Here is a 14,691-nt window from a genome sequence, read left to right on the forward strand (position 1 = left end):
GATCTTTCCTCATGTACTTTGCTCCTATGAATAGCACAAGGGAGAAGTTTCCAGGGCAACTGGAAGAGGAAAATGAAGGAGTCATCATCTACGTATTCACCGCAGTCAGTGGCGGCAGCGTCCCGGCTGGTTTCTCGGAGCAGCCTCTGGGATGAGGCTTCCCGCTCACCATGCCGCTATTTAGAGGTTTATGGTTTCCTTCTGAAAGCCAGTTTTGCCTTCCCAGCTTCCTGCCTTTCCTTATTTGATACAAGCCAGAAGAAGAGGGGAAAAAAATTATTGAGGGCAACAGCATCCGAGAGGGATCTGCTGGGGTGGGAGATGCTGGCTGCCAGCTGGGGCAGGGACTAAGGGCTGTTTCCTGAGCTTGCACAAATAGTTGCCTTTCTTTTCTACAATCACAGCATGACTTCACCCAGGGGGTGGTGACGCACTGAACATGTTGCCCAAGGAGGCTGAGGATGCCCCATCCCTGCAGGCATTCAAGGCCAGGCTGGATGTGGCTCTGGGCTGGATGTGGTCCCACTGTGCTGCAGCAGGGTCACCCAGAGCAGTAGCTGGCACCATGGCCAGGGGCTCCAGCAGATCTCCAGGAGCACCAGGCTGACACTGAGTCTCTGAGAAGCTGAAATATCTTCTGTGTATTCACTAGATGTATGTTGTGAGTTGAAATTCTCCCCACGTATTCACCAGACACACGTGGGCAGTTGAGCCATCCCCATCGCTCAGCATGATCCAGGTCTTCCTTCTGCTGCTCCACACCTGGGTGCTGGCAATGCCCGCTGCTGATGTCCCTATGCCCCACGTGGTGCCACCAGCAACTGTGTCCTGTCATTGCTCCTCCTCATTGGCTGGATGTGGGTTTCATCGGGCTGCATGCAGACATCTTCACCTCTCGGCTGATGATACGTTTGTCATTCATCACTGCAAACATTGGCAGCTGGAGGGAACTGCAGCACAGGAGCCAGGCTGGTGCATCCCGGGAGGCATCTGAAGGTGAAACCAACCCAGGCCGACTCCTTCCTGTGTTCCTGCCCTGCCACAATGTCCTCTGCAGCGATCCTACATTTGGGTCCTCCTCGCTCAGCAGATTTGCTGGGACCATTTTCACATAACAACAATTTGATCAGCCCTCATCCCAAATCTCCAAAACAGAAAAGTGTGAGGCAGCCAAACATACCCAACGTGGTTCTGTTGTTCTTCTACCTACGGTCACTTACAATGAAGAGCTTTCATGCTGGGACAGAGAACGATCCTCCCCCCCTCAGGGAGCAGGGAGGGCACACAGGTTGTGGTGGGACCCCCAGAAGTGCTAATTATGCGCTGAGCCGGGCACAGCTGCTGCCCAAACATGTGCCCTCTAAGCAGGTTGTTAGATCACGCTGGAGGAAAAGGAGATGCACTTTTAGGTCCTCCTTAGCCCGAGGGTATGGCTGGGCAGGAGCCAGCCTGCCTCTTGTTCTCTGGGAGCCTTCTATCTGCATGTGGTCACAGAGCTGGCTTCAATGCCAGGAGGGGAAAATTCCCCTTTTTATTGCTGGGAACATCATCGTTCTGCAGCTCACCTTGTCAGTAACCTCAGAATGCCTTAAGTCCGAGCCAAAGGACTTCAGTGTTACTGTAAAAACCTGCATGTTCTCCTGTTTTCTGCCTTTCTTCTTCAGTACTGGGCTGTTGAAGCTGGCCTTCAGGACTTTGAAGCCACGAGTTAGACCAAGAGGAGTCCCTGCTGGCTGTAAGGAGGAACGTTTTCTTGTTTGAGCGCAGAAGTTGCAAAGAGAGATGGATCCATCTCCATCCCTGGGGGAGTTCAACACAACCACACAAAGCCCTGAGCAGCCCCACCTGCCCCAGAGCTGGCACTGCTTGTACTGGGGATGCCCACAGCCCTTCCCCATCCCTGTGAGCCACGCCGTTCTCTCTTTGCTTTCCCCGTATGGTACAGTGCCATCCAGAGTGCTCTGCTAAAAACACAGTGCTTTGCAGGAAACACAGCAGTGCAATCTGTGCAACGTAGAGCCAGGATGTGCCCAGCTCCTCGGGGCTCACAAATAAAGCAGCGTGCAGGTAGGCAGCGAGGAGACTGAGGAGGAGATGAGCAGCTGTGTCTGAGATGCTTATGGAAGGTGCATCCCAGGGCCCCCCACCTTGCTCCCAGCCACACCAAGCAGGAGGAAGGAGCAGCTCCAGGCCCCCAGCAGGGCTGCCCCATCCAAACCCCCTGTAGGGTCTGATTGCACCAATCCTGCCTCTCTTTCCTAGGGCTCTCAGTGCTGTGATCAATAGTTTATGTAACAGGCTGAGTCATGTTTTGCTGCCTGGGATAAAGCTGCATGCAGGCTTCTGCAGGGCAGGCCTTGGATCTTCCGTGATCCCATAAATAGGGGCACCAATCTAACACACGTGGCATGATCTTCTTCCTCCTGCAGTGGCAGAAAGGAGGGGTGCCGGTCAGGTAGCTGTGCCCCTCAGCTGTACCTTGGGACAGTAACCATCAAGGTGCAGGGCTGATGTGGTGAGGTTTGGGAGGAGGGGAGGCGTCTTTAGCTAGAGTGAAGCAGTGAGAGCAATAGGCAATGAGTCGTATTAATGTCCCTTATGCTGAGCCCGTTCTGCCTGCCCACTTAGCAGCTGCACCCCAGGCAACCTTCCAGCTCTGGGGCTGTGGAGGAAGCCCTGTTGGAGCGGCCGAGGGGAACCTGCGTGCTGTCAGTCCCCCGAAATGACCCCTGTGCGCAGCTCCTGGAAAACAAGTTGCACAATTAGCGCTGCAGCATCAGCGCGCGCTGACACAGCACTGCTAATTATAGAGCTGGGGCGCAAGGAAGCGCTGCACCGTTAGCACTTCTTGGGCAGGGCTGTCAGATGCGTGCGCTGCAGGGCTCAGAGCTGCGCCTGAGAACGGAGGGCACAGCAAGAGAACGTGGGGACCTGCTCTGTGACGGCAGGGAAATGCAGCCCTGCAATGAGCCATGTGGGCTCGTGTGCTGGAAGGCAAGGAGATTCTGCCAGTACTTGGGGGGAGCATATAAACAGGAGGGGAACGGCTGTTTGTGAGGGTGGGCAGTGATAGGACAAGGGGGAATGGTTTGAAACTGAGACAGGGCAGGTTGAGGTTGGATCTGAGGAGGAAGTTTTTCATGCAGAGGGTGGTGACGCACTGAACAGGTTGCCCAAGGAGGCTGTGGATGCCCCATCCCTGCAGGCATTCAAGGCCAGGCTGGATGTGGCTCTGGGCAGCCTGGGCTGCTGGTTGGTGACCTGCACACAGCAGGGGGTTGGATGAGCACTGTGGGCCTTTGCAGCCCAGGCCTTTCTATGGTTCTGTGATTCCCACCAGCTGCCTGCAAGTGTTCCTGGTCTCTCTGCTTCCACCAGGAGAGAAGGGAATGGCCCGAGTGCAACCTGCTGCTGTGTGTAACCTCCATCACTGAGCCAGCAGCGTCTGACCACCATCCATCTCTGAATGCACAGCTGTGTCTTTACAGGGGAGACCTTTAAGACAAAGAGAAATGAATACGTTCATGTTCAGATCACAGCAACCAGCAATTGTCCTTTGCTTGCTGGTTTCGGAGGGTTGCTGCTGCATTTAAATCCTCCCTAACATCATCCTCAGCGCTGTGCCCCCACAGCCCACCGCGCTCCCACGCCTTGTTCTGTAGGTAACATCCGTGCCCACTGAGCTCCTGCAGTGGGTCAGGGCCGGACCTCACAGCCCAGGCTGTGCAGGGCAGGGAACCGAGGGCAGAACCCTCCCAGCTCCAAGGATTCTGTGATTCTACCATCTCATGTCACTGCCTGACCCGGCAGCTGGCCGTGTGGCTGTCAGTGAGCTCCAAACCAAGTGATCACATCCTGTTTGGTGGGCGCCGGCAAAGCGTTAAAGATGCCACTTAGGGAGGAATTTCGCAGCTGCAGAAGTTAATAGCGTTAAAGCCGCCACTCGGCTCCCCGCAAACGTGGCTTTAAGCTGCAAATCTCTTTGAGACTCATAATTCAATCCTATTTGGAAACAAGTTCCTTAGATTTAGAGCAATGAATATTTAAAGGCGAGCAGCTGAACCTTTTCAATTTCTGAGATTGTTGGTGCATGAAAAACTGACCGTGAGCCAGCAGGGTGCTCTTACAGCTCGGAAAGCCAATGGGATCCTGGGCTCCATCAGCAGAGGGGTGGCCAGCAGCGACGAGGAGGTGATTGTCCCTGTCTGCTCTGCCCTCGTGAGACCCCATCTGCAGTGCTGCATCCAGGTGTGGGGCCCCAGTACAAGAAAGACAGGAGCTGTTGGTATCATTGGAGCTGAGCTTCTTCATTTTTAAGATACTGGAAGCATTTCAGTACTGGATGTGGCTCTGGGCAGCCTGGGCTGCTGGTTGGTGACCTGCACACAGCAGGGGGTTGGAGCTGGATGAGCACTGTGGGCCTTTGCAACACAGGCCGTTCTATGACTCTATGAAGTGTGAGGGCAGACAAGCATCGTTAGGGTTCTGTATCCTCCCAAACCTCATCCACTGCTTCTTACACCCACCTTTGCTCTCAGCTGCAGGACAGGGCTGCCTACATGTGACCTGTACACGTCAGGAGATCACAAAGCTCCCTCATGGCCCCACCTGGTGGCCTGCATGAGAATGAGAATGGAGTAACACCTTGAAGCATCTTCACCCTCAGTGCTTCTGTGTGGGGTCAGCCCTGCTCTGCAGGACCACTAATGGGAGTCACACCGTTTCCAAGGAGGAGATCACAGATTGTGGAAGCAAAGTTCAGATGGGGGAGGGATGATGGTGAAAACCTGCGTGTGTTTAGCTGTGTTCTTGTTCCTTGACCCAGAGAAGCAATAAGGGTTTGCCCAGTGCCACCTGCCCAGTCCTAGTGGTAGGTCTTGCTGACCTTCAGCTTCTCTGCGGAGCTGATTTCATTTCCCATCCTTGAGTTTGCCGAGGTCTCGCTCCACCATCCAGCCCAGCGCCCACAGGTTGCACTGCTCTGTGCTGGGAGCTCAGCCTTTGTGCAGGGCAACCCCCGCGGCTCTGCAGTGCCAGGGAAACAAAGCAGTTCCTGACTCCTGTAGGTGATGCTTTATGAGTAGCTCCAGCGGGGCTCAGCCATAGGGTGGAACACGTCCTTCTGGGCTCATTAACCACTCATGGAATCGATGGGCAGAACCTGTCACGCTCTTCAGGAGCTTATGGGGAAATGAAGAAATAACGTGGGAAGGATCTCACACCCTATAAGCATCTTTTCTTTTCTTAGCGGTCTGAAACACACAGGGCAAAGCCGGGGGCATTTCCAATGGCAGCAGCAAATCCAGCGGCAGTGCTGGTTGCTCAGCGCTGGGTGGCAGGCTGTCCCCAGGCAGGGAGCAGGCAGACGTGAGCAGATACGGGGCTCAGTCGTATTACGGAGGAAGAAGTTACTTCTTGTCCCCAGAGGGAGGTGGGACGACGGGCACAAGTTTTCTGTGGGTCTGCGGTGAAATAAAGGGAGCCGTTCCATGGAGACTGACCTCATAAGGCCCCGTCTGCAGTGCTGCGTCCAGGCCTGGGGCCCCCAGCACAGGAGGGATGTGCGGCTGTGGGAGAGGGGCCAGGGGAGGGCAGGAGGATGCTGAGGGGGCTGGAGCAGCTCTCTATGGAGAAAGGCTGAGGGAGCTGGGGGTGTTCAGCATGGGGAAGGCACCTACAAGACTTTATTTCAGCCTCTCTGTACATAAATGGGCCTATGGGAAATATAAGGGGGCTCCTTGTTAGTGATAGCAATAGCACAAGGGGTAAAGGCTTTAAACTAAAAGGATGGTGGGGGGGGGGGGGGGGGGGGGTGGTTAAATCCAACACTGGGAGGAAATTCTTCTCTATGAGAATGGTGAGGCACTGCCACAAAGTGCCCAAAGGATCTATGGCTGTCCTATCTCTAAAAGTGTTTGAGTCCAGGTTGGATGGGCTTTGGGCAACCTGTCCTACTGGCAGTGTGCCTGCCCATGGCAGGAGTTGGAACTAGATGTTCTTTAAGGTCCCTTCCAGCCCAAACCGTTTGAGGATCCTACAGCTCTCCGGTGCTGGGTACTGGCTGAGCCCTGAGCACATCCCATCTTGCTGCTTTGTACAGCAGCACGGTTTGTACACCAACCTAAACCTCCCCTGTCTCAGTTTCAAACCATTCCCCCTTGTCCTATCACTGCCCACCCTCACAAACAGCCGTTCCCCTTCTGTTTATATGTTCCCTTCCAGTACTGGAAGGTGTCCACACAAGCAAACCCTCCCAACGATCTGGGCTGCACAGGAGGAGCAGACTTTGGGCTGCATGAGACGACAGCTCTGCTGGGTGCGCTCTGGGAAAGTTTCTGTTTCATAGACATGAATTGAGGTTCACATCTGCTCCCCACTGAGTTTCCAGTGCAGATGGAGCCGGGGACACCTCTTTGCTCATGGCCATCCCTGGTCCATGTAACCATGTGCCTTGGCTGGGACTGCTCAGCAGAGCTCCCTGTGAGCTGAGCCTTCCTGTGCTTACGCGGCTCCATACCCTGAAGTTTATGCATGATGCAATTTGGAAAGCAAGACCCGCAGAACAGCAGGAATTGCAACTTGATCCTGTGTGAGCTGCTGTGCTGCCTTGGACACAGCGCCAGAGCCTGGGCATGCTGCCCTGTGGCACTAAGTGGCACTAAGTGGCTGCTGCCTTCCCCTCTGCCCAGTGCTGCCTTCCCCTCTGCCCAGCCGAGAGCAGCCCTGGATCATTAAGCCAATTTGCATTCAGATCTATATGAAGTCATTAAGAAGTGCCAGACATGAGAGTGAAACTGGATGAAAGCTTCACCGGTGGGAACAATGAAAGGAAATCCCAGTGCTTGAGCTCCAGTTTGCCTCAACAGAGAGGAATTCAATTAAGGCCTGCTTTGATTTGTTTAGTTGGGAGCAAAGGCAGCTGACTGGCCGCTGGACATTTCTTTGGCTCTGAATCATCCCTAAATACCGCGGGTTGCTGTAAGCAGGTTGGAACCAACACACCGGCCCCAGCCCACCAGCTGGGGAGTAGATAAGGCAGAATCAGCCCTGCCTGATGGAGAGCTGACACGGAGCTGCTCCCAGGGCTGTCTAGGAGAAAACCCTACAGACTTTGGTCCGTGCTTCCCTCTGACCGCCGGCTGTGCTGTGAGCCCTCCCTCCGCACAGCACTGCAGCTCCAGATGCAGCTTCTCACCTCAGCAGCGTTGGATCCAGCAGTTGCCTCCCTGGGGGCCCTGAGATAAGGACGGCCCCCAGCCGCGATCAGGAGATGGTTGGGCATCCTGTGTTACTTATTATCTTCCTGTTCTCATTTTCGTCCTTTGAGAAAACGCTATCTGTGAAATCAGGCGATTCATCCTCTGCCAACACACGGGACAAGCAGTGCCCCGCTTGGTTTCCGTATGCCAGGTTTGGGCTGGGGGCTGGAAATGGGTGGGCTCTGAACAGCCCCCCGCATCCCAGCTCAGCCCAGTAACTGCCTGTTCAGTCCCATTCACTGCTGGACGCAGCAGCACGAGTGCCCAACCTTTGGGCCGTTGTCTTGGGCCGCATGTAAAACACCACGGAGTTATGGCATGTAACTAACAACTGGTTTTATTCTTTTTATATGTGTCCACTAAAGCATAGGAGGAAAAAGAGGGCAACAAAAGCATAAAAGCCAGAGGAAATCACCGCTGTGAGTGCAATGGGGATGGCAGCACTGACACGCAGAGCTGCCTCACCTGCACAACGAAGCAGAAACACCCCGAGCCCATGGCACAGCTGTGCTGCTGGTAAACACCGGCACCTGCTCTGCCCCTTGGAGGCTGCGGGGCTCACAGACCCACAGCAGCAGCAGAATGTGGGTGGGGAGCAGAGGGGCTGCTCAGAGGAAGCCCCATTCCCAGCTGGAAGGCGACCCATGGGGGGATAAGGGGGCATTTTCTCATCTGCTGAAGCTGAATGTGAAATATGCAGCCTCACAAAGGAGGAATGAAGTGATTGAAACGGATTTGTCCTTCACCTCTTAGGAAGCCAACTGGGTGCTGTGCCTGAGCTCACGTTACAGATGTGTGTGCAAGGCTCTCGCTCGTCTCTGCTCCTCTGTGTAAAGGTTCTCTGCTTGTCTGTGTAAAGCACGGGCTCATTGGCAGGACTGAGTAGAGCTCCTCTCTAAATAAAATACTTAATGGGAGGAGATACAGATTTTTCTAGCAGGGAAATCCCTGGCTGTGGGCTCACCAGACTTTCCCCCATCTCCTGTACATGACACATGAGTGTGTGAACAGAGCTCATCTCTCCCCCTCCCCTTGCCCGTGTCCTCCCCCCATCCCCTGCCCTGAGGTACCCCAAGTGCTCAGCCAGTTCCACAGGTGCTGCTGTCCATCCCACTCTGCCCGTCCCAGCCCACAGGCTGCACAGCAGCCCAGCACGCAGCCCCAGGCTCTCTGTGGCTCACCGAGGTGGGCAGGGGGTGCAGGCAGCGCAGTGCCTTGCAGCGGGGCAGCTGTGGGGCATTGGGGCTGCATGGCTGTGCTGGGGCTTTTTGTCTCTCCAAATTACCCATAGCACTGGGGCCTGGGGGCAGGGTGAGGGAACTGTGCTCTTCAGGAGAGCCGTGTTCCCCAAAGATTTCGTGCTGCTGCAGACAGCTCAGTGCCTCCGTTCCCCTATGAGGGAGGCTGCTGGAGGTTGGTGGAGTTGCCTGGGCAAATTCTGAGGCTGGTAAAATCTGTCGGTGTTTCTCTAGTAGTTCTAATGCACCAGCTGACAGCCGTGCTATTGCCAGCCAACTCCAGCAAAGCTAAACCTGTCTTCTGCAGAACTTGGCAAAGACTTCATTTAACACTAAATAAATACAGCGTTCTTGGAACCACTTCCCTTTGAGATGAGCAGGCTGGATGAAAGGCTTCCCCGGCTCTTCCAGCCTGGAGATTTATTTTCTTGCTCAACGAATCAGCGCTGCTGGACGGCCATGCCGCAGGTTTTCCTTCCTGCTTCTATCGTGTCTGTTTATCAGAAATTATCACCTGTTTACCCGAGATAAGGCAAACAGTTTGCTCATCTGAGGCCCTTCAGAGACACCCTACAAACATCCTTTGTAGTCGGAAGCGAACAGGCAGCATCCTACAGCCCCATGGGGGTGCACAGCTCACACTTGTTGGATTTGACGGCGCTGTGAGTGAGATCAGTGTGTGGTTCCAAGCAGAGGAGGTGTGGAAGCAGCGCCGTGCTTGGTGGGAGCATCTGGCCAACTTCAGAGCTTGGAACCAGGGAAAGCAAAAGCTGCTCTCCCCAGAAAGCAGTGGGGAAAGGCACCTCTCCCTCCCGAGCTGCACTTTGGCCATGGGCACACTGTGGCCACGCGCACAGATCTCCTCATTGCCCCATGGCACCCCTCTTTTTTTCTGCTGGATGTGAGTAACCAATGATCCTGCACTGCTCCCTCTGCTCCCATCTTCGCTAGGGGCAGGTGGTGACGGCGCATCTCTCCGCATTCCTTGCTGGGGTTAGGGTAGGGCCAATGCTTTCAAGTGCAGACCAGTCACAAGGAATTTATCTTGCCAGCTTCCCTTTCGTAACAGGAAGTGTACCCGACAAACAAGAATTGTAGGAAATGTACAACTGACCCAGGCAAAGGTAGAAAGTTTGCTCTCAGTCATCACTGTGTGCGGATGGGACAAGGAGAAAAGTCAGTTGGATACATGTGGATTTTCTTCATGGACATTGATTTTATTTTATGTTTTAATGAGAAGTGTTGTTTTGTCACAAAAGCCAGCTGGATCTCTTGCTGCTTGGGAAGCCTGATCAGCAACATCAGTGCTGACAGAGAGAGAGGAGCGACAAGTTGAACATTTGCTGTCCTTTCTGTTCAGCTGGAACTCGTGAGGAGCCCAAACCCATGCCCAGCATCAGCTGAGAACACTGAATGCACAGGCTAACCTGAGAGCAGTGGCTGTTTTCACGTACACAGTCCTCTGTTGATATTTCATCCCATTTCCATTCCAGCAGTTAAGAAAGAGCCCTCTTTGTGCTGCTGTAATAAAAGGGCCAGGTGTGCTGGTTAATAAACAGACAAACCTATTTCACCCATAAATGGTGTTTCTAGGACTCTGATGGCTCTGTGCCATCCTGCCCCGTGTTCCCCCTTTTCCTTTGGTGGGCTTTTGGGACCTGCAGAAAGAGTTTCTCCCCACATCTATTCTAAATGGCACGTATTCCTGCAGCAGGCCACAGTCGCACAGACTTCTTGGCCATTTCTAGAGGAGAGCTCTGAATGTCTAATGGGAGAAAACAAGTTTGGCAGAGATCACAGCAAACACATGCAGCTCATGAGCTTCCCTTTGTCTAGGGGCAGCCTGTCATCCTCAGTCATGCCACTGTGCTTGGGTAACATCTGGACCTTGCCACGGCCAAACTCCTCGGGAAAGGACCCCTGGAAATCTCCTAAGTTGAACAGAGGGCAACCCCAGTAAGTACTGAGATCAGTAGAGGCTGTGAGTGCTGAACTATAGGCTTAGGCAATGTCTGCTCAGGCATTTTGGCAACATAACAAGCGTATGGATATCAGACAGGGAACCTGGAGCTTGAAGGGGAACTAAGTACTCACACTCCAATGGGCAAAAGGTTTTGCCTACAGAGTTGCCTGCACTGAAAAGCACAGGGACTTTCCAGCAAGAGCTCCTTGTGTGACACAACAGCACACACCCATGGCCCGTTTTTCCTACCAATGTGTGCAGCCTCAGCACGTCCAGGAAATGCTAATGGGTCTGTGCCGCCGTGCTCGTCAAACCCAAACTTCTTCAGGTTCTGTCTGCAGTTACTCAGCAACACCTACATCAGTTCTACATGGGTGGCAAAGATGCCAAGCTTAACTTGTAGAATCAGACTAATATGACTGCGTGCCACAGAGGCATGTTTTGAGCTGGCAGATGAGAGAGCCCCAAAGAAGCCCAGCTGTGGTCGTGGATCTGGGGACCTTCACTGCAAATCTGGCATTTGAATCTACTCCTCCAGCTTCTGACACCAAGGTGAGAGTTTTCTTTGCAAATGGTTTTTTTTGGCTACTTAAATCTCTGCTAATCTCTCTCCTCCTCCCCCCAACCCTTACAAAAAAATGTTGTCCCAAAATATCGAGGTATTTCTGCAGTACAGCTACATCTCTATGCGCCTCAACACTCCCAGTCGTCATTCCCCACATATCACAGTATGTAAGGGCAGGTGTTGTCACGGCTCTATAAATTCTTTCCTCCCTTCCTTGGATTTAGTTTGTCGCTGTGCAAGGTCATGTCTGCAATGGTGTGGCTGTGTGGCCTGGGATCAGACTGGCAGGAGAAAGATGAGTGAGAAAAAACCAGAGATGTCTCAATGGAGATCACCCTTGGCTAAGGAGGTACACGTAAGGTTTGCCCTTGGCTGCAGTCTGAGCCGTGTGGTGCATCTGCCTGCACTCAGCCCTGTACCTTGCTAATCCAAACGCCAGCTCATTGACTTGACCCTACAGCTTGATCTTGGGCTTGCACCTTTGTTGTGTGCTTGTCTGGTGATGAGACTGTGGCCAAACCTGGTCACTGTCACCAGCCCTGCTCTGCTTTCCTGGCTCAGCTGCCTCCAGACTGTGCCCATCATTGAGGCCAGTGCCCTACTGGGCTTGGTGCTGCCACAGCTCCCAGCTCCTGCCCTGCAGCCCACTCCCCTTGTTGGCTGGCAGTGAATCCTTTCCCTCTGGGTTAAGGAGCCACCCAGGGAGTCATAAGCAAGCCTTAGGTCCCTCAGGCAGGTGCTTTTCTTGGGAACTTGTTGGTCTCTGGGGATATGAGAGAACAGAAGTTGTGCTGGAGGGTTCCACACCAACAGAAAGAACTTGAACTTTCAGGGTTCAGTGATGATATTGAGTAGGTTAATCTGATTTTTAAGAGGATTCAGTTTCTTATGGCCCCATTTACTTTGACTCAAAAGCAGAGAGGGGTTGGGCATGAAGCAAGGACGTTTGGAGGAAGGTAACCAACCATCACAACCCCACACTGCTGTGAGCTTTCTGCCAGGTGGGGGTGGGGTGGTGATGTTTATCAGCATCTCCCAGATAAACAGCTGAATTCCTTCTGCTTTACAAAGACAACAAACTGCACCCTTCCTCTGCGCTGTTACCAGTCAGGGTTGCCCCATTTCACGGGGCTGTAAGCAAACAAGGAAGTCTCTGTTAGAAGGTGGGAACTCCAGTCATTGCCTGGAAGCACAGCACACTACAAGTGTAGGCAGTCAGATGAACCTCTCTTTCAAGTAATGCTGTTGAAAGCCTGCTGAAGTCCTCCCCTGCTGAGAGCCACACTGCACTGCCCCATTGCTCTGGCTCTTTTGACATGGTTGTCTCACACCCAGAGCCCTGAGGAGGCAGGAATGCTGTCCTGTGAGCCATGCAAGTGATGCATTTTTCCATCACTTGATGGAACCAACAGCTTCTACTGCAGTACCACCAAGTCCCACTGTAAGCCCTATAATAGCACAACAGTGAAGCCCCCGGGCCTGCCCTCAACCTTCCCATGTCCCTGTTGTGCCTCTGCTCCCAGCTGTCTCCCATATCCCCATAGTGCCCTGTGAGGCCCTCCCTCCTCTCATAATGCTGGCTGCCATCCCGCCACCTTCTGCCCTGAGCAGCTTGGCTGTTGGCCTGACAATGGGCTTCCCCATCCCCTTGGCCAGGCCCTGGAGCTCCTGGTGTTTGAATAGCCGGGAGTCTTTTCCAGCTGCTGAGCAGCCAAGCTAAACATACCTGTCCTTTGGGTCATCCTGTGGGTCTGCTCTTCAGCCTCCGACATTCAGGAAGCACGGAGGTATTTATTACCGCTGAGATGGTGAGAAATGACAGCAGCTCTGTCTGTGTGATCAGCCCGAAAGGCAGGAAAGAAGGAATTAACAAACATTAAAGCACCTTAAAACACCTATTTTTGTAACGAACATAAAAACACATCTCTCAGATTACTTGGCCTCTCCCAGTACAAAAGGCGTTGGCAGGGTTTGGTGACCTTATCTGGCCAGGAGAGATCTGAGGCAGCACTGCCTTCTTTTCAGCAGCAGTGGGGAGAGAGTTTGTTGTCCCAGAGCCACACACTTAGCACAGAAGGGCTGGGTTAAATAAAATAGGGCTGGATGCTATATCAGTGGGTCAGAGGGCACACATCACAGAATCACAGATCCCAGAACCACAGAATGGTTGGGTTGGAACAGACCTCGAGGATCACGAAGCTCCAAACCCCCACCACAGGCTCCGCTGGAGGGATCTGGTCACAATGTCTCATGGCCACTGGGGTTTGCAGGTGCCTGGGAAGCGGCTGTATGACCACAATGCTCTCTCCCAGTAACCTGCAAGATCACGAGCACGTTCTGACAGGGTCAAAGGGCTTCTTTTCACTGGAAAATGTATGCAAATCTATGAACTAAGCATAGGTGTAACCCACTGAAATGTGCTTCTGTCAGCACACGTTAAATGTGCATCAGTGCAGCCTGAGCATCCCATATGCTTCCAGCTTGGAGACTCTCACAGATAGCAGATGCCTTTCTCGTCTCTGTGAGACATTCAGCACAGAGGACTGGCCCCTCCGAGGTGCTGCACCTGAAGATCATGTGTGACACTGTTGTGGTTTTGGCTGGGATGGAGTTAATTTTCTTCCTTGCAGATGGGATGGTGCTGGGTCTTGGATTTATGATGAGATCAGTGATGGTAACAGAGCAATGTTTGAGCTGTTGCTGAGCAGTGCTGCACTGAGCCTTGGACCTTCTGCTTCTTGTACTGCCCTGCCAGCTGAGATTGGGGTCACACCTTACTGGGGGAGTGAGGCAGGACAGGGGCTCCAAGTGGCCGAAGGGATATTCCATGCCATATGGCATTGTGTGCAACAGTGCAACCATGGAAAAGGAGGAGTTGGGGACACTTGGGGTCATGGAATTTGTCTTTCCAAGTGACCGCGAGGTGTGATGAGCCCTGCTTTCCTGGAAATAGCCTGCCATGGGGAAGGAGGGAATTAATTCTTTGTTTGCCTTGCTTGTGTGCACAGCTTGTGCTTTGCCTGGTAATCAGCCTTTATCTCCAGTCACGGGTTTTCACTCTTTTATCTTCCCAATTCTCTGCCCATTTGTTTTTATCACCTCGGTCCTGCACACCCCTGTGCCACACCAGGGGAGGTGTTACCATCCTTTCTGTCCCATCCCATCTGTGCACCTTCAGCTACTGCCTGTCCTCCATTGCGGAGCAGAGCTGTTGGTCTGTGTGCCATCAATGTGAAGGTATCTTCCCAACTGGGAGGTGATGCACTGGAACAGGTTGCCCAAGGAGGCTGTGGATGCCCCATCCCTGCAGGCATTCAAGGCCAGGCTGGATGTGGCTCTGGGCAGCCTGGGCTGCTGGTTGGTGACCCTGCACACAGCAGGGGGTTGGAGCTGGATGAGCACTGTGAGCCTTTGCAACACAGGCCATGCTGTGATTCTATGCACAGTGTCCTGCATTGCACAGAGCCCCACAACGTGCAGGGCGCAGCACTGCAGAGCTGCACACCCACAGCCCTCAGGTGGCCGTCTCTATTTGATATTGTACCATTCAAAGACATTTCCTTCATCGACCATTGTCAGTAGAAAGGGTGGGAAATCAGGCTATTTTCTGGAACCGTGTGTTTTAAACCGGGTCCTGCTAACCCAAAGGAAGTCGTCTGAAGTTTC

The sequence above is a fragment of the Excalfactoria chinensis genome, chromosome 3 (genome assembly GCF_039878825.1).
Source record: "Excalfactoria chinensis isolate bCotChi1 chromosome 3, bCotChi1.hap2, whole genome shotgun sequence".
Lineage (NCBI taxonomy): Eukaryota > Metazoa > Chordata > Aves > Galliformes > Phasianidae > Excalfactoria > Excalfactoria chinensis.